The 20400-nt window shown below is 45.9% G+C and overlaps 3 non-coding genes across 3 annotated transcripts; all 3 read right to left on the reverse strand.

Moving 5' to 3' along the window:
* Positions 1-1904: 1904 nt before the first annotated feature.
* On the reverse strand, positions 1905-2067 carry LOC143025029 (U1 spliceosomal RNA). The gene has a single exon (XR_012966333.1). It is a non-coding gene; the product is annotated as a U1 spliceosomal RNA (small nuclear RNA).
* An 8231-nt stretch (positions 2068-10298) lies between these two features.
* Positions 10299-10461, reverse strand: LOC143025051 (U1 spliceosomal RNA). The gene has a single exon (XR_012966353.1). It is a non-coding gene; the product is annotated as a U1 spliceosomal RNA (small nuclear RNA).
* An 8214-nt stretch (positions 10462-18675) lies between these two features.
* LOC143025062 (U1 spliceosomal RNA) lies at positions 18676-18838 on the reverse strand. The gene has a single exon (XR_012966363.1). It is a non-coding gene; the product is annotated as a U1 spliceosomal RNA (small nuclear RNA).
* Positions 18839-20400: the final 1562 nt, after the last annotated feature.

Consider the following 20400-nt stretch of genomic DNA (forward strand, 5'->3'; position numbering starts at 1 on the left):
ATATATATAAATATATATATATATTGATTAAAATCAACTGCGCTAATAGCTTGGGCTATCTTGAGGTTCAAATTCTTCAACAAAAACAACAAAATCAAGGTGCATCCGAACCCCAACTAGACCAATACCTTCACCAAAACCCTCAGCAGCTTCAAAATTCCCAGCCCACAGGACCCATAACCAGAAGTCGAGCGAGACTTTCCTCCACAAGCTCCGGAACAAGACTGGTGTCCTTGCCTACCTATCCTAGTGACCTCACCCAGGAGGTCCTCCACCCCGTCCCACAACCCGACGGTCGTCTGATTGGGGGGGGGGGAGGTTTCCTCATGAGAGGGGCCTTTCAGTCCTATACCCACCGCCGGCGCGGAGGGGAGGAGGGAAGGACCAGGAGGGAGTGTGGTCTGCGCGGCCGGAGCCGGAGGCTCGTTAGAAGGCTGCTCTGGAGGGGGGGGGGATGCTCTGGTCTGCGCGGCCTGAAAGGCCGGATAGCGAGATAGGGCAGAGTCGAAGACGGGGCCTATCAGGGACGGAAGGAGGGTGGTGCCGTGATCGGGATGTGGAGGGTGTGGACGAGCTGAGCGTCTTAGGCCTCTTGGAAGAGATAGACTCTTTCTCGAGCGGGACTTCCCGTTGGGTCTACGTGAGCGGCTCCGGGAGGAAGGTGGGCTCACGGACCCGCCCGAAAAGGCAAGCCGAAAGGTGTTAGAGGGCCACGGCCTGAGTCTTGGCTTTGGCCTGGGCCTGAGCCTGGGCTTCGGCCTCGGCCTGGGCTCCGGCTTCGGCCTGAGCCTGGGCTTCGGCCTCGGCCTGGGCCTGAGCATGGGCCTGTGCCTGGTCCTGGGCTTCGGTCTGGGTCTGGGCCTGGGTCTCGACCTGGGGCTGCCGAGAGGCCTGATGACCCTCGGGGGCGCCACCCTTCGTACCATAAGACACGTCCCCCTGTCCTTCGAGAGGACTCGGGTTGTTTACCAGGGACGATTCGGAGACGAGGACGGATTGCGAGCGTATAAGGTCAAAGTCTACGCATAGGGCCTGACGAAGCAAGCCGTCAGGCGTTAGAGGACCATTGATGGTCGGAGGTATGGGGCTGCCGAGAGGCCTCATGACCCTCGGGGGAGCCACCCTCCGTATCATAAGACACGTCCCCCCCGTCCTCCGAGAGGCCCGGGTTCTTTCCACGGACGACCCAAAGACGTATGGGGAACGGATTACGAGTGCAAAAGGTCAAAATCCACGCCTAGGGCCTGACGATGCAAGCCGTCAGGCGTTAGAGGACCATTGATGGTCGGAGGTATGGGGCTGCCAAGAGGCCTGATGACCCTCGGGGGCGCCACCCTCCGTACCATACGACACGTCCCTCCGTCCCCCGTGAGGCCCGGGTTCTTACCACGGACGACCCGAAGAATCTTCGGACTACTGAAAAAGGTGGTCATGAACGGTATATGTAAAACATTGGAATACAAGTTACAATAATATAATGATAAAAAAAAGTGGACGAACGATAAATTGAGAGAACCCGAAAATATGTGGATTTTTTTTTCTTCTTCTGGAATTCATGATCCAAGAAACAGCCGGGCTGACATACCGTTTGGAGTTAAATGTCGACAGTGGCGTTTTTGTGATTTACAAATGTGACCCAGTACTAACACAATGCTTTGTCACTTCCTTAGGCGATGTATTAGTTAAGGGGGATAGCGCGAACGCAGTCCCCTACTACCAAAAATTGCGCGCTCGAGTTACCCACAATTGGGGAAATCGAAAGGGTCAGCAGACTTGTACTATTTTGGAATGGTGTTTCGTTTGCTTGACTCGCTCGAGGAAGTAGGATTATCGGTGAACCCCAATATGAGCCCAGGCGTTATAAGCTCATAGCTGAATTTAATTTCTATACGATTATATTGTGTAAGGGTATAGCGCGAACGCAGTACCCTACTAACAAAAATTCCGCGCTCGAGTTACCCACATTTGGGGCAATCGCAGGGGTCAGCACCTCCGGAGTGCAATGGAGGGCCTCACCCCGGGAGAACCGCCTTCATGATCACGGTATCTCCTGCGCCAGGTAAGTATGCTACACACTGTTGTACAAGCCCTCCAATTGGACGGAGCTGCTGACTCAAAGGGTCATCTCTTCACCATATCCTATGGAAAATTTCCACAATCTTTGGCAAAACTTAACTTCTGTACAAACTTACTATCTTATCACCCAATTTTCATTTTTTCTCATTTATAAAACTACAACAAGCATCAGAAAAAAACATACGATGCATTTTCAATTTGTTTTTGTGTGCTGATCTTGTACGTCATTGCCGAAGTTTCCATATTGGATCATATTCCTTTCTATTTACCATTCTAATAAGTTCGTCTAGTTTAATTTTTTTTTTTTTTTTTTTTTTTTTTTTTGCTTTGGTTTACATTTGATTTCCAATACAACTATTGATGAAAACCAGTTGGATATATCAATGAAATGAAAACGTCCGAAATTACTAATAAGCAACTCATCCCCCGACCACCTAAACTCGCCAAATCGTTTTTCACAGCCCAGAGAAAGCATGAAGGATCACCTACGTGTGTGTGTGTGTACTAGAATATCTGATGTATGCCTTCCAACGGTTTAATGCTTAGGAACATCCCGCTATATCCATTTTCGTATCTAAAACTGACAATCTGATCCGCAAATTCCACTTCTGCAAATTAGAAATGCCCTCTTTTATTTGCTATCCATGTATTAATTAATTTTGTATATATTCTGTATATAGTATAGGGGGCTGTATAGTACAAAAAGTCTCACGTTTTTCTCATCAAAACAACGAGTATCCTGTGCCACTTCGGTATGGCAACATGGAGAAAAAGTGCTGTTGCCATGTGTCACAGAATTTATTCAAATAGTTATTATTTTAAAGCGACTCGTTGAACAATGGTTTACAAGACAGTTTCAAAACAAGTTGTCATCCAAAATATGTTAATTGCATCGATGTTGTAAAAGTTTTGTTATGCTTTGAAATAGAGGGCCGAAATTTGATTATATGAACTTTAAAGTCTAGGGCTACTATATGTCTCAGATATGGAGTTTATGATTTTATGTACTACTATCCTAGTGAGGGATATCTGACTCCATGAGTAATACTATCCAAATCTGCGTTCACTCACAACTGTTCTGACTTTCCCTTTTTGTCCTTCAGAGGCTTAGTTTAGTATAACAATGTTTGATGTTACAAATTGGTTTCCACCTTTGTTTTGCTAGTCATACATTCTGTTGCTAGCAGTGCCCCATTTACAGTTGCTGTCTTCAACCTATTTCTTGCCTTAGTTTTGAAGTTTAATTTGACTAAAAACTCACATTCTGCTTTCGAATGTAGGCAAAGAATACAGTGCAATCTGTGAAAGGTCTGTTAAGTTTGATTTATATTTTAATAATGCGACCCAAAACTCAGTTCCTTCACCAAAAACAGCTTTCACTTCACAGGTGTTCAACTATGGAACTCACTACCTATGTCCATTAAGCAGTCAAATAGCAAGGTTACTTTCAAGAAAAAAGTCACAGACTATTATATGGCTCAGTTATGGACCGAGAACAGCCTTGATTTTATATACTACTAGCCTAGTGAGGGGTACCAGATTCCATGAGTAATACCATCCAAATCTGTGTTAACTCATAACTGTTCTGACCTCACCCTTTGTCCTTCGGAGGTTTAGCATAGTATAACAATGATGTTCAAAACTGGTTTCCACCTTTGTTTTGCTTGTCATAGTATGGTATATGTCTCAGGTATGGTCCGAGAACAGATATGATTTGATCAAAATACAAGCCTGATTAATCAGGGCACCAGGCAACAAGGTAATTGGACCTTTCCCTCGATCTCCTTCTTGTTTTACTCATACGAGTACTGGTCCCCTGTATCCTACTTCTGGTGTTTCAGGTTATATTGTACTATTTCCTAGTGCTCATACTAATGTGTAATTGCCCACTCCGTCTTGAGGTACAGGTAAATTTTGGATTTAATAGGTGACCCTAGCTGCCATATAGCATTCTGTATAACAACATGTTTATGGTTGATGGCCTGCTACCTTTTATACCGTGGTACTTGGTATCTACTCTCACCCTGAGATGGACCCCCCCCCCCTTTATCGTCCTACACTTGCTGCTACACCTGTAGAATAATGTAGTATATCATTAATGGTACTACACTGATCTGGTACTCATACTGTTTTGGTACCTTTTAGCAATATTTTGTTGTTCCTGATGCATAATACAATGTTCCTTATTGGGATGGTACTCAAGTTTTGGTCTCAATATCCTACGTGTTACGAACATTTTAGTAGTATTAGCAAATCTATAATAATGTTTGTCATATGTGTACTGATTGGTATTACTCATGATTGTCTCTGGTCCCCTTAACCCCTACGTATGTTGCCTGTGTAACTTAGTGTAGAAAATCAATCTAATGAGGACCACAATGGAAATAAGCTTACCTGTTTTTTGTGTTATCTTGGGCAATTGTAATTGTTATTTCGAACTGTGTGTTCTTTTCATTATCTGCACGTCATGTATATTGATTCAATGCCAAGTAAACTTAATATGCATACATAAGTAAATAAATAACAAGTACACGAATAAACAAATTAATAAGTAAATAGATAAATGTACAAATAATAAATGAAGACCAGTAAATATATATATATATATATAAAGATTTGCAATGGTGTCTGAAAATTCTCGTCCGCCAGGTTGAATTACAAACACAATGTGACTTTCAAAAGCAACTGTCCTGAATGTTAATACACATTTTATCTTTTTTTTGCCTCGTTACCAGAGAGGTTATGGTCCATCTTGTTTGCCATTGTTCTAAAGAAACAAAAAAGTAAAATTAAGATTCTTTAGTTATTGGTAGCCCTGCATTCTTGTTTGAGGCAAAGTCATTAGTAATTTCTTTTAATTTCTTTTCATACCATTATGCCCTCGTGAATAGGTATATTCAAAGGTGTGAATTGAACTAAAAAAAAAAAAAAATGTGGAACGCGAGAAAAGAATTGTCAAAATATTGCCAGTAATTCTGTATGTTTAGCCTAGTTCTAGTTTTTAGAGGAATGGAAAAACTCGCAGTCTCTTGCTTTTCAATTATCATATCTGGCCTCGAGTTCGTATATGGTTCCTAATTGGTATCTATTCGGGTAACAAGCAAACACATTTCTCACTTATTTCTCTCTTGCATTTGGAAGATCTGAAACACACACATTTCACACGAAATTTGCGTTGTTCAATAGCTCGTAACTTAGCCTAACGAAACCATTCCATACTGGGGGAAAAATTCAAATACAAATAAATACATAATAGAACAAATAAAGTGAAAAAAAAAATTCTGTATGATCATGGAATAAAAGCGAAGGGTCTATTTTTATACAGAATGGTCAGGTTAGGAGATATTAGACAACTTATGTTTCATGTTATATATCTGTGCTTGGGTGTTTCGGGGATTTTAGCCCCTCCCTCCTAATTGTACCCGGTTGTGCTCAAATAGAACGTCTTGTTTTGTCTTTTGGGTTATATTTCAGTATCACACAAACACATTAAATACCATGCTTCTGTGATTCTGGAACTTTAGTCTTTTGTACTAATGGAATAAAATGTTACTTGTTGTCAAACGTGAATATTTTGTGTTTGTCAAAAATAAAATATTGATGATTTTTACTTGGGCCCCTCACACAATAAGACTTTATACAAATGGCTGGCCTGAAGTGTACTGTTATGGGGGCCCCTCACACAATAAGACTATACAAATGGATGGCCTGAAGTGTACTGTTATGGGGAACAAAAAGCCTTCCATCATGCAAAATCTCACATTTACCTACACGAAATGATCCGAGGAGACTTGTGTGTGGCAGAAAATCTTTCAGGTTTTCCCGCGCAATTCGTGAAAGCCACAAACTTCGTATTCTGGTGGATTTTTCATCAGATATATTTCTTTGTCAAGGCTCGTGCCGCTTCAATTGTTTTTATTGGCTTAAGAAACCTGCACAGTGAAGCTATAGTGATAATCCCATACCACACGCCTGGTCATATAGCCACTTCCCGAAGGTTGAGTGTGGTTGGAATTTTCCGCCAGAATCATCAGAAATTTAAAATTCCAGGCTCTGTGCAGGCATGCGCATTGTCAACTCCACCTCCCCCTCCCTTCTTAGCCGGCTCGCCTGAGTCGTCACTTCAATGAGAAATGAAGGCTTCGCCTGTGGGAGGAGGGACCCTAAATCTATGCAGGTTTCTTAAGCCGATAAAAACAATTTAAGCGGCACGAGCCGCGACAAATATTATCGGCTGAAAGAAACCTGCACAGCAAAGCTATGCATGAGACGAGGACAGGTGGGAGGAGAGGTGAAGCCTGATTCAAACCGTTATTACGTGTGTCTTTCCTATGGGACACTTATTCATTTTATCATTCAGTAGAGGGGAGAAAAGAAACGTCAAGTACCCACACCGAAGAATGGGACATGCACAACATTGCACTGTTCACACAATGCGTAAATTATACGAAAATCGTATCGTATCCTGTTCCGCAGTTCTAGGGCCCCGCCCCACACCGCGGTCGCCCTGTGCCCCCTTCACCGCCCCCCCCCTTTTTTTTTTGACACATGGGAGAGGGCCGACCGAGTGGTAGAGACACCGTGTCCCTAAGGGAGTCGTCGATGTCCAGCACCTAGGTCCCACACCCGCTCCAGAGTGGGTGCGGAGAAACGCCAGCGATGCCGCGAAGTCCCTGATGCTGTGGGCGTGCGGGGCATGGCTCGGGTCGGCTCTCTCCAAAATGCGGCAAGGCAGGTGCGCCCGGGACCTCGGGGTTAGGGGAATCCTAAATTTCGAGTTGTAGAAGAGATGATCCTCAGAAATCTCTTCCATGTGCTCCACGTAGTCTTCGAACGCACGGACCGGGCGCAGCGGTTGTGTGCGTCCTCCCTCCCGGAAGGATTGTATTCTGAGAGGGCCAATCATGTCCGCTCGGCCATTCCTGGCCAGGAATCTTGGTGATGGAGAGAGGGTTAGGGCCGAGCTGTCCTCCTCCAGTTTGGAGAAGGACGGGTGGCGGGTGATTGCCGCCAGCTGTAAAGCCCTGTAGTCCGTAGTCAAGGCGAGCAGAAAGACGACACGTTGAGGGAACTGTTCTTCCTCCATAATGGCCTTTTCGAACGCCAGGTACTGCAGAACACGATGCAAGGACCAGGTCAGGACCGGTTGATGTCTCGGCTCTCGAGGCGCTGATCCCCTTCATTAGGAGGGTTCGCGCCCTCTGTGGCACTCGGAAGTTCATGAGGGTACCGGCCCGGGCAGGTCGCGCGGGAGGAGCAGTATGCTCCTGTCGACCTCCCGTACCAGCCGTCGGCGCCCCAAGCGGCTCAGTAGAAGGGCCGGAGTCGCGAAGTTGAGGCACCCCCCCCCTCCCGGAGTGCTGACCGGACCTGAGCCACCGACACCTATTGAATCGCAGGGCTTTCAAGAATTTCTTCAGTGCGCTCAGGTTCATAGCCAGTCTCGTTTTTCCTGGGCCTTTTTTGGTATGGTAAAGAGAATCAAAGTAGTAGGGCAAGGTGGATCCCGATCCCCGGAGGGTGTAGTCAAGTCACAAAATCGATTGTAGAACGTATAACAACATATATGCGAGGCCGAGGTCGTTTCCGAGCGACCTCGTCCGTGGGCGTTGGTCAAGAGGCTTCGTCCTGGGTGAAGACGTTCCCTGAACGTCTCCCGCTAAGACGGGCCTGGACCCTCGGTATGCATCCAACTCACCCCAAGCCTACCCGCGGGAAGTCCTCCAAGCCCGTGGCGAGCGTCCTCATCCAATAGTATGCTATGGCAGTTTGTGACGTCTCATCACCCACAAGCTGACTTCCATATGTTTAATACCTAGTGACATCATGTGATTATACTGTCACGTCACCGGATTTAATCATGGCGTCATAGGATCGCCTCGTGACGTCACACGGACACAAACTGAAGTCATAGGACTACATCGTGACGTCATTTAGCACATAATGACGTCATCACACCGTGACATCACTTTATCGCATATTGACGTTACCTGATCACATCGTGGCATATAATCATATCGTGACACCAACAAAATGACGTCACAGGACCCCCATCGTGACGTCATATGTTTTCATTGTAATTCCACTGGACCATACAGTAATGATACAGAATTAGTGATGTCACATGGTCACATCGTGATGCCACAGGGTCACATTGTGATGTCACAGCATCACATGACGTCATAGGATCACATCACGGCGTCATAGGATCACATCGTGATGTCACAAACACATCGTGACATCCAAGATCCATATAATGACTTCAAAGGATCACTGATGTCACAGGATCACATTGTGATATAGCGAGGTGTCATATCCTGGGTGCCTGGGCAGCCTAGTAGGGCCCAGTCCACATCGAGACGTCAAATGATGTCATTCAGGTGATGAGAGGACCCCGTACTGAGGAGCGTTTCCACCAGGCGAGACCCCCTCTTTGCTGAATAAAATCCCTCGCCGCTACACTAGTGGGGTGTAGGTAAGGTCATACCATGAGAAGGGGCGGATCTCGTAAGAGTCCGTCGTGGAAGGAGGATAAGGTAAAGATGAACGGAGGTGGTCCTCCACCCCGTCCCACAACCCGACGGTCGTCTGATTGGGGGGGGGGGGAAAGGTTTCCTCATGAGAGGGGCCTTTCAGTCCTATACCCACCGCCGGCGCGGAGGGGAGGGAAGGACCAGGAGGGAGTGTGGGAGGGGGGGGGGACGGAGCCGGAGGCTCGTTAGAAGGCTGCTCTGGAGGGGGGGGGGGATGTTCTGGTCTGCGCGGCCTGAAAGGCCGGATAGCGAGATAGGGCAGAGTCGAAGACGGGGCCTATCAGGGACGGAAGGAGGGTGGTGCCGTGATCGGGATGTGGAGGGTGTGGACGAGCTGAGCGTCCTAGGCCTCTTGGGAGAGATAGACTCATTCTCGAGCGGGACTTCCCGTTGGGTCTACGTGAGCGGCTCCGGGAGGAAGGTGGGCTCACGGACCCGCCCGAAAAGGCAAGCCGAAAGGTGTTAGAGGGCCACGGCCTGAGTCTTGGCTTTGGCCTGGGCCTGAGCCTGGGCTTCGGCCTCGGCCTGGGCTCCGGCTTCGGCCTGAGCCTGGGCGAGTCTGGGCTTCGGCCTCGGCCTGGGCTCCGGCTTCGGCCTGGGCCTGACCATGGGCCTGTGCCTGGTCCTGGACTTCGGTCTGGGCCCGGGCCTGGGTCTCGACCTGGGGCTGCCGAGAGGCCTGATGACCCTCGGGGGCGCCACCCTTCGTACCATAAGACACGTCCCCCTGTCCTCCGAGAGGACCCGGGTTGTTTACCAGGGACGACTCGGAGACGAGGACGGATTGCGAGCGTATAAGGTCAAAGTCTACGCCTAGGGCCTGACGAAGCAAGCCGTCAGGCGTTAGAGGACCATTGATGGTCGGAGGTATGGGGCTGCCGAGAGGCCTCATGACCCTCGGGGGAGCCACCCTCCGTATCATAAGACACGTCCCCCCGTCCTCCGAGAGGCCCGGGTTCTTTCCACGGACGACCCGAAGACGTATGGGGAACGGATTACGAGTGCAAAAGGTCAGAGTCCACGCCTAGGGCCTGACGATGCAAGCCGTCAGGCGTTAGAGGACCATTGATGGTCGGAGGTATGGGGCTGCCAAGAGGCCTGATGACCCTCGGGGGCGCCACCCTCCGTACCATACGACACGTCCCTCCGTCCCTCGAGAGGCCCGGGTTCTTACCACGGACGACCCGAAGAATCTTCGGACTACTGAAAAAGGTGGTCATGAACGGTATATGTAAAACATTGGAATACAAGTTACAATAATATAATGATAAAAAAAAGTGGACGAACGATAAATTGAGAGACCCTGAAAATATGTGATTTTTTTCTTTCTTCTGAAATTCATGATCCAAGAAACAGCCGGGCAGACATACCGTTTGGAGTTAAATGTCGACAGTGGCGTTTTTGTGATTTACAAATGTGACCCAGTACTAACACAATGCTTTGTCACTTCCTTAGGCGATGTATTAGTTAAGGGGGATAGCGCGAACGCAGTCCCCTACTACCAAAAATTGCGCGCTCGAGTTACCCACAATTGGGGCAATCGAAAGTGTCAGCAGACTTGTACTATTTTGGAATGGTGTTTCGTTTGCTTGACTCGCTCGAGGAAGTAGGATTATCGGTGAACCCCAATATGAGCCCAGGCGTTATAAGCTCATAGCTGAATTTAATTTCTATACGATTATATTGTGTAAGGGGATAGCGCGAACGCAGTCCCCTACTACCAAAAATTGCGCGCTCGAGTTACCCACATTTGGGGCAATCGCAAGGGTCAGCATCTCCGGAGTGCAATGGGGAGCCTCGCCTTGGGAGAACCACCTTCGTGATCATGGTATCTCCTGCGCCAGGTAAGTATGCTACGCACTGTTGTACAAGCCCTCCAATTGGACGGAGCTGCTGACTCAAAGGGTCATCTCTTCACCATATCCTATGGAAATTTTCCACAATCTTTGGCAAAACTTAACTTCTGTACAAACTTACTATCTTATCACCCAATTTTCATTTTTTCTCATTTATAAAACTACAACAAGCATCAGAAAAAAACATACGATGCATTTTCAATTTGTTTTTGTGTGCTGATCTTGTACGTCATCGCCGAAGTTTCCACATTGGATCATATTCCTTTCTATTTACCATTCTAATAAGTTCGTCTAGTTTAAGGCTTATTATTATTATTATTTTTTTTTTTTTGCTTTGGTTTACATTTGATTTCCAATAGAACTATTGATGAAAACCAGTTGGATATATCAATAAAATGAAAACGTCCGAAATTACTAATAAGCAACTCATCCCCCGACCACCTAAACTCGCCAAATCGTTTTTCACAGCCCAGAGAAAGCATGAAGGATCACCTACGTGTGTGTGTGTACTAGAATATCTGATGTATGCCTTCCAACGGTTTAATGCTTAGGAACATCCCGCTATATCCATTTTCGTATCTAAAACTGACAATCTGATCCGCAAATTAGAAATGCCCTCTTTTATTTGCTATCCATGTATTAATTAATTTTGTATATATTCTGTATATAGTATAGGGGGCTGTATAGTACAAAAAGTCTCACGTTTTTCTCATCAAAACAACGAGTATCCTGTGCCACTTCGGTATGGCAACATGGAGAAAAAGTGCTGTTGCCATGTGTCACAGAATTTATTCAAATAGTTATTATTTTAAAGCGACTCGTTGAACAATGGTTTACAAGACAGTTTCAAAACAAGTTGTCATCCAAAATATGTTAATTGCATCGATGTTGTAAAAGTTTTGTTATGCTTTGAAATACAGAGGGCCGAAATTTGATTATATGAACTTTAAAGTCTAGGGCTACTATATGTTTCAGATATGGAGTTTATGATTTTATGTACTACTATACTAGAGAGGGATATCTGACTCCGTGAGTAATACTATCCAAATCTGCGTTCACTCATAACTGTTCTGACTTTCCCTTTTTGTCCTTCAGAGGCTTAGTTTAGTATAACAATGTTTGATGTTACAAATTGGTTTCCACCTTTGTTTTGCTAGTCATACATTCTGTTGCTAGCAGTGCCCCATTTACAGTTGCTGTCTTCAACCCATTTCTTGCCTTAGTTTTGAAGTTTAATTTGACTACAAACTCACATTCTGCTTTCGAATGTAGGCAAAGAATACAGTGCAATCTGTGAAAGGTCTGTTAAGTTTGATTAATATTTTAATAATGCGACCCAAAACTCAGTTCCTTCACAAAAAACAGCTTTCACTTCACAGGTGTTCAACTATGGAACTCACTACCTATGTCCATTAAGCAGTCAAATAGCAAGGTTACTTTCAAGAAAAAAGTCACAGACTATTATATGGCTCAGTTATGGACCGAGAACAGCCTTGATTTTATATACTACTAGCTTAGTGAGGGGTACCAGACTCCATGAGTAATAACATCCAAATCTGCGTTAACTCATAACTGTTCTGACCTCCCCCTTTGTCCTTCAGAGGTTTAGCATAGTATAACAATGATGTTCAAAACTGGTTTCCACCTTTGTTTTGCTTGTCATATGGTATATGTCTCAGGTATGGTACGAGAACAGATATGATTTGATCAAAATACAAGCCTGATGAATCAAGGCACCAGGCAACAAGGTAATTGGACCTTTCCCTCGATCTCCTTCTTGTTTTACTCATACGAGTACTGGTCCCCTGTACCCTACTTCTGGTGCTTCAGGTTATATTGTACTACTTTCTAGTGCTCATACTAATGTGTAATTGCCCACTCCGTCCTGAGGTACAGGTAAATTTTGGATTTAATTAATAGGTGACCCTAGCTGCCATATAGCATTCTGTATAACAACATGTTGATATCGTTGATGGCCTGCTACCTGTTATACCGTGGTACTTGATATGTACTCTCACCCTGAGGTGGACCCCCCCCCCTTTATCGTCCTACACTTGCTGCTACACCTGTAGAATAATGTAGTATATCATTAATGGTACTACACTGATCTGGTACTCATACTGTTTTGGTACCTTTTAGCAATATTTTGTTGTTCCTGATGCATAATACAATGTTCCTTATTGGGATGGTACTCAAGTTTTGGTCTCAATATCCTACGTGTTACGAACATTTTAGTAGTATTAGCAAATCTATAATAATGTTTATGTCATATGTGTACTGATTGGTATTACTCATGATTGTCTCTGGTCCCCTTAACCCCTACGTATGTTGCCTGTGTAACTTAGTGTAGAAAATCAGTCTAATGAGGACCACAATGGAAATAAGCTTACCTGTTTTTTGTGTTATCTTGGGCAATTGTAATTGTTATTTCGAACTGTGTGTTCTTTTCATTATCTGCACGTCATGTATATTGATTCAATGCCAAGTAAACTTAATATGCATACATAAGTAAATAAATAACAAGTACACGAATAAACAAATTAATAAGTAAATAGATAAATGTACAAATAATAAATGAAGACCAGTAAATATATATATATATATATATGAAGATTTGCAATGGTGTCTGAAAATTCTCGTCCGCCAGGTTGAATTACAAACATAATGTGACTTTCAAAAGCAACTGTCCTGAATACATTATATCTTTTTTTTTTTTGCCTCGTTACCAGAGAGGTTATGGTCCATCTTGTTTGCCATTGTTCTAAAGAAACAAAAAAGTAAAATTAAGTTTCTTTAGTTATTGGTAGCACTGCACTCTTGTTTGAGGCAAAGTCATTAGTAATTTCTTTTAATTTCTTTTCATACCATTATGCCCTCGTGAACAGGTATATTCAAAGGTGTGAATTGAACTAAAAAAAAAAAAAAATGTGGAACGCGAGAAAAGAATTGTCAAAATATTGCCAGTAATTCTGTATGTTTAGCCTTGTTCTAGTTTTTAGAGGAATGGAAAAACTCGCAGTCTCTTGCTTTTCAATTATCATATCTGGCCTCGAGTTCGTATATGGTTCCTAATTGGTATCTATTCGGGTAACAAGCAAACACATTTCTCACTTATTTCTCTCTTGCATTTGGAAGATCTGAAACACACACATTTCACACGAAATTTGCGTTGTTCAATAGCTCGTAACTTAGCCTAACGAAACCATTCCATACTGGGGGAAAAATTCAAATACAAATAAATACATAATAGAACAAATAAAGTGAAAAAAAAAATTCTGTATGATCATGGAATAAAAGCGAAGGGTCTATTTTTATACAGAATGGTCAGGTTAGGAGATATTAGACAACTTATGTTTCATGTTATATATCTGTGCTTGGGTGTTTCGGGGATTTTAGCCCCTCCCTCCTAATTGTACCCGGTTGTGCTCAAATAGAACGTCTTGTTTTGTCTTTTGGGTTATATTTCAGTATCACACAAACACATTAAATACCATGCTTCTGTGATTCTGGAACTTTAGTCTTTTGTACTAATGGAATAAAATGTTACTTGTTGTCAAACGTGAATATTTTGTGTTTGTCAAAAATAAAATATTGATGATTTTTACTTGGGCCCCTCACACAATAAGACTTTATACAAATGGCTGGCCTGAAGTGTACTGTTATGGGGGCCCCTCACACAATAAGACTATACAAATGGATGGCCTGAAGTGTACTGTTATGGGGAACAATAAGCCTTCCATCATGCAAAATCTCACATTTACCTACACGAAATTATCCGAGCACACTTGTGTGTGGCAGAAAATCTTTCAGGTTTTCCCGCGCAATTCGTGAAAGCCACAAACTTCGTATTCTGGTGGATTTTTCATCAGATATATTTCTTTGTCAAGGCTCGTGCCGCTTCAATTGTTTTTATTGGCTTAAGAAACCTGCACAGTGAAGCTATAGTGATAATCCCATACCACACGCCTGGTCATATAGCCACTTCCCGAAGGTTGAGTGTGGTTGGAATTTTCCGCCAGAATCATCAGAAATTTAAAATTCCAGGCTCTGTGCAGGCATGCGCATTGTCAACTCCACCTCCCCCTCCCTTCTTAGCCGGCTCGCCTGAGTCGTCACTTCAATGAGAAATGAAGGCTTCGCCTGTGGGAGGAGGGACCCTAAATCTATGCAGGTTTCTTAAGCCGATAAAAACAATTTAAGCGGCACGAGCCGCGACTAATATTATCGGCTGAAAGAAACCTGCACAGCAAAGCTATGCATGAGACGAGGACAGGTGGGAGGAGAGGTGAAGGCTGATTCAAACCGTTATTACGTGTGTCTTTCCTATGGGACACTTATTCATTTTATCATTCAGTAGAGGGGAGAAAAGAAACGTCAAGTACCCACACCGAAGAATGGGACATGCACAACATTGCACTGTTCACACAATGCGTAAATTATACGAAAATCGTATCCTGTTCAGCAGTTCTTGGGCCCCTCCCCACTCCTCGGTCGCCCTTTGCCCCCTTCACCGCCCCCCCCCTTTTTTTTTTGACACATGGGAGAGGGCCGACCGAGTGGTAGAGACACCGTGTCCCTAAGGGAGTCGTCGATGTCCAGCACCTAGGTCCCACACCCGCTCCAGAGTGGGTGCGGAGAAACGCCAGCGATGCCGCGAAGTCCCTGATGCTGTGGGCGTGCGGGGCATGGCTCGGGTCGGCTCTCTCCAAAATGCGGCAAGGCAGGTGCGCCCGGGACCTCGGGGTTAGGGGAATCCTAAATTTCGAGTTGTAGAAGAGATGATCCTCAGAAATCTCTTCCATGTGCTCCACGTAGTCTTCGAACGCACGGACCGGGCGCAGCGGTTGTGTGCGTCCTCCCTCCCGGAAGGATTGTATTCTGAGAGGGCCAATCATGTCCGCTCGGCCATTCCTGGCCAGGAATCTTGGTGATGGAGAGAGGGTTAGGGCCGAGCTGTCCTCCTCCAGTTTGGAGAAGGACGGGTGGCGGGTGATTGCCGCCAGCTGTAAAGCCCTGTAGTCCGTAGTCAAGGCGAGCAGAAAGACGACACGTTGAGGGAACTGTTCTTCCTCCATAATGGCCTTTTCGAACGCCAGGTACTGCAGAACACGATGCAAGGACCAGGTCAGGACCGGTTGATGTCTCGGCTCTCGAGGCGCTGATCCCCTTCATTAGGAGGGTTCGCGCCCTCTGTGGCACTCGGAAGTTCATGAGGGTACCGGCCCGGGCAGGTCGCGCGGGAGGAGCAGTATGCTCCTGTCGACCTCCCGTACCAGCCGTCGGCGCCCCAAGCGGCTCAGTAGAAGGGCCGGGGTCGCGAAGTTGAGGCACCCCCCCCTCCCGGAGTGCTGACCGGACCTGAGCCACCGACACCATATTGAATCGCAGGGCTTTCAAGAATTTCTTCAGTGCGCTCAGGTTCATAGCCAGTCTCGTTTTTCCTGGGCCTTTTTTGGTATGGTAAAGAGAATCAAATTAGTAGGGCAAGGTGGATCCCGATCCCCGGAGGGTGTAGTCAAGTCACAAAATCGATTGTAGAACGTATAACAACATATATGCGAGGCCGAGGTCGTTTCCGAGCGACCTCGTCCGTGGGCGTTGCTCAAGAGGCTTCGTCCTGGGTGAAGACGTTCCCTGAACGTCTCCCGCTAAGACGGGCCTGGACCCTCGGTATGCATCCAACTCACCCCAAGCCTACCCGCGGGAAGTCCTCCAAGCCCGTGGCGAGCGTCCTCATCCAATAGTATGCTATGGCAGTTTGTGACGTCTCATCACCCACAAGCTGACTTCCATATGTTTAATACCTAGTGACATCATGTGATTATACTGTCACGTCACCGGATTTAATCATGGCGTCATAGGATCGCCTCGTGACGTCACACGGACACAAACTGAAGTCATAGGACTACATCGTGACGTCATTTAGCACATAATGACGTCATCACACCGTGACATCACTTTATCGCATATTGACGTTACCTGATCACATCGTGGCATATAATCATATCGTGACACCAACAAAATGACGTCACAGGACCCCCATCGTGACGTCATGTTTTCATTGTAATTCCACTGGACCATACAGTAATGATACAGAATTAGTGATGTCACATGGTCACATCGTGATGCCACAGGGTCACATTGTGATGTCACAGCATCACGTGACGTCATAGGATCACATCACGGCGTCATAGGATCACATCGTGATGTCACAAACACATCGTGACATCCAAGATCCATATAATGACTTCAAAGGATCACTGATGTCACAGGATCACATTGTGATATAGCGAGGTGTCATTTCCTGGGTGCCTGGACAGCCTAGTAGGGCCCAGTCCACATCGAGACGTCAAATGATGTCATTCAGGTGATGAGAGGACCCCGTACTGAGGAGCGTTTCCACCAGGCGAGACCCCCTCTTTGCTGAATAAAATCCCTCGCCGCTACACTAGTGGGGTGTTGGTAAGGTAATACCATTATAAGGGGCGTATCTCGTAAGTGTCCGTCGTGGAAGTTGGATAAGTTAAAGATGAACGGAGGTGGTCCTCCACCCCGTCCCACAACCCGACGGTCGTCTGATTGGGGGGGGGGGGAAAGGTTTCCTCATGAGAGGGGCCTTTCAGTCCTATACCCACCGCCGGCGCGGAGGGGAGGGAAGGACCAGGAGGGAGTGTGGGAGGGGGGGGGGGACGGAGCCGGAGGCTCGTTAGAAGGCTGCTCTGGAGGGGGGGGGGATGTTCTGGTCTGCGCGGCCTGAAAGGCCGGATAGCGAGATAGGGCAGAGTCGAAGACGGGGCCTATCAGGGACGGAAGGAGGGTGGTGCCGTGATCGGGATGTGGAGGGTGTGGACGAGCTGAGCGTCCTAGGCCTCTTGGGAGAGATAGACTCATTCTCGAGCGGGACTTCCCGTTGGGTCTACGTGAGCGGCTCCGGGAGGAAGGTGGGCTCACGGACCCGCCCGAAAAGGCAAGCCGAAAGGTGTTAGAGGGCCACGGCCTGCGTCTTGGCTTTGGTCTGGGCCTGGGCTTCAGCCTCGGCCTGGGCTCCGGCTTCAGCCTGGGCCTGAGCATGGGCCTGTTGCGAGTCTGGGCTTCGGCCTCGGCCTGGGCTCCGGCCTGAGCATGGGCCTGTGCCTGGTCCTGGACTTCGGTCTGGGCCCTGGCCTGGGTCTGGACCTGAGGCTGCCGAGAGGCCTGATGACCCTCGGGGGCGGCACCCTCCGTACCATAAGACACGTCCCCCTGTCCTCCGGGAGGACCCGGGTTGTTTACCAGGGACGACTCGGAGACGGGGACGGATTGCGAGCGTATAAGGTCAAAGTCTACGCATAGGGCCTGACGAAGCAAGCCGTCAGGCGTTAGAGGACCATTGATGGTCGGAGGTATGGGGCTGCCGAGAGGCCTCATGACCCTCGGGGGAGCCACCCTCCGTATCATAAGACACGTCCCCCCCGTCCTCCGAGAGGCCCGGGTTCTTTCCACGGACGACCCAAAGACGTATGGGGAACGGATTACGAGTGCAAAAGGTCAGAGTCCACGCCTAGGGCCTGACGATGCAAGCCGTCAGGCGTTAGAGGACCATTGATGGTCGGAGGTATGGGGCTGCCAAGAGGCCTGATGACCCTCGGGGGCGCCACCCTCCGTACCATACGACACGTCCCTCCGTCTCCTGAGAGGCCCGGGTTCTTACCACGGACGACCCGAAGAATCTTCGGACTACTGAAAAAGGTGGTCATGAACGGTATATGTAAAACATTGGAATACAAGTTACAATAATATAATGATAAAAAAAAGTGGACGAACGATAAATTGAGAGACCCTGAAAATATGTGGATTTTTTATTTTATTTCTTCTGGAATTCATGATCCAAGAAACAGCCGGGCAGACATACCGTTTGGAGTTAAATGTCGACAGTGGCGTTTTTGTGATTTACAAATGTGACCCAGTACTAACACAATGCTTTGTCACTTCCTTAGGCGATGTATTAGTTAAGGGGGATAACGCGAACGCAGTCCCCTACTACCAAAAATTGCGCGCTCGAGTTGCCCACAATTGGGGCAATCGAAAGGGTCAGCAGACTTGTACTATTTTGGATTAGTGTTTCGTTTGCATGACTCGCTCGAGGAAGTAGGATTATCGGTGAATCCCAATATGAGCCCAGGCGTTATAAGCTCATAGCTGAATTTAATTTCTATACGATTATATTGTGTAAGGGGATAGCGCGAACGCAGTCCCCTACTACCAAAAATTGCGCGCTCGAGTTACCCACATTTGGGGCAATCGCAAGGGTCAGCATCTCCGGAGTGCAATGGGGAGCCTCGCCTTGGGAGAACCACCTTCGTGATCATGGTATCTCCTGCGCCAGGTAAGTATGCTACACACTGTTGTACAAGCCCTCCAATTGGACGGTGCTGCTGACTCAAAGGGTCACCTCTTCACCATATCCTATGAAAATTTTCCACAATCTTTGGCAAAACTTAACTTCTATACAAACTTACTATCTTATCACCCAATTTTCATTTTTTCTCATTTATAAAACTACAACAAGCATCAGAAAAAAACATACGATGCATTTTCAATTTGTTTTTGTGTGCTGATCTTGTACGTCATCGCCGAAGTTTCCACATTGGATCATATTCCTTTCTATTTACCATTCTAATAAGTTCGTCTAGTTTAAGGCTTATTATTATTATTATTTTTTTTTTTTTTGCTTTGGTTTACATTTGATTTCCAATAGAACTATTGATGAAAACCAGTTGGATATATCAATAAAATGAAAACGTCCGAAATTACTAATAAGCAACTCATCCCCCGACCACCTAAACTCGCCAAATCGTTTTTCACAGCCCAGAGAAAGCATGAAGGATCACCTACGTGTGTGTGTGTGTGTACTAGAATATCTGATGTATGCCTTCCAACGGTTTAATTCTTAGGAACATCCCGCTATATCGATTTTCGTATCTAAAACTGACAACCTGATCCGCAAATTCCACTTCTGCAAATTAGAAATGCCCTCTTTTATTTGCTATCCATGTGTTAATTAATTTTGTATATATTATGTATATAGTATAGGGGGCTGTATAGTACAAAAAGTCTCACATTTTTCTCATCAAAACAATGAGTATCCTGTGCCACTTCGGTATGGCAACATGGAGAAAAAGTGCTGTTGCCATGTGTCACAGAATTTATTCAAATAGTTATTATTTTAAAGCGACTCTCGTTGAACAATGGTTTACAAGACAGTTTCAAAACAAGTTGTCATCCAAAATATGTTAATTGCATCGATGTTGTAAAAGTTTTGTTATGCTTTGAAATACAGAGGGCCGAAATTTGATTATATGAACTTTAAAGTAAAGGGCTACTATATGTCTCAGATATGGAGTTTATGATTTTATGTACTACTATACTAGAGAGGGATATCTGACTCCGTGAGTAATACTATCCAAATCTACGTTCACTCACAACTGTTCTGACTTTCCCTTTTTGTCCTTCAGAGGCTTAGTTTAGTATAACAATGTTTGATGTTACAAATTGGTTTCCACCTTTGTTTTGCTGGTCATACATTCTGTTGCTAGCAGTGCCCCATTTACAGTTGCTGTCTTCAACCTATTTCTTGCCTTAGTTTTGAAGTTTGACTAAAAACTCACATTCTGCTTTCGAATGTAGGCAAAGAATACAGTGCAATCTGTGAAAGGTCTGTTAAGTTTGATTTATATTTTAATAATGTGACCCAAAACTCAGTTCCCTCACCAAAAACAGCTTTCACTTCACAGGTGTTCAACTATGGAACTCACTACCTATGTCCATTAAGCAGGCAAATAGCAAGGTTACTTTCAAGAAAAAAGTCACAGACTATTATATGGCTCAGTTATGGACCGAGAACAGCCTTGATTTTATATACTACTAGCCTAGTGAGGGGTACCAGACTCCATGAG

Source organism: Oratosquilla oratoria, chromosome 4 (genome assembly GCF_046742065.1).
Source record: "Oratosquilla oratoria isolate Oo_2021 chromosome 4, ASM4674206v1, whole genome shotgun sequence".
NCBI lineage: Eukaryota > Metazoa > Arthropoda > Malacostraca > Stomatopoda > Squillidae > Oratosquilla > Oratosquilla oratoria.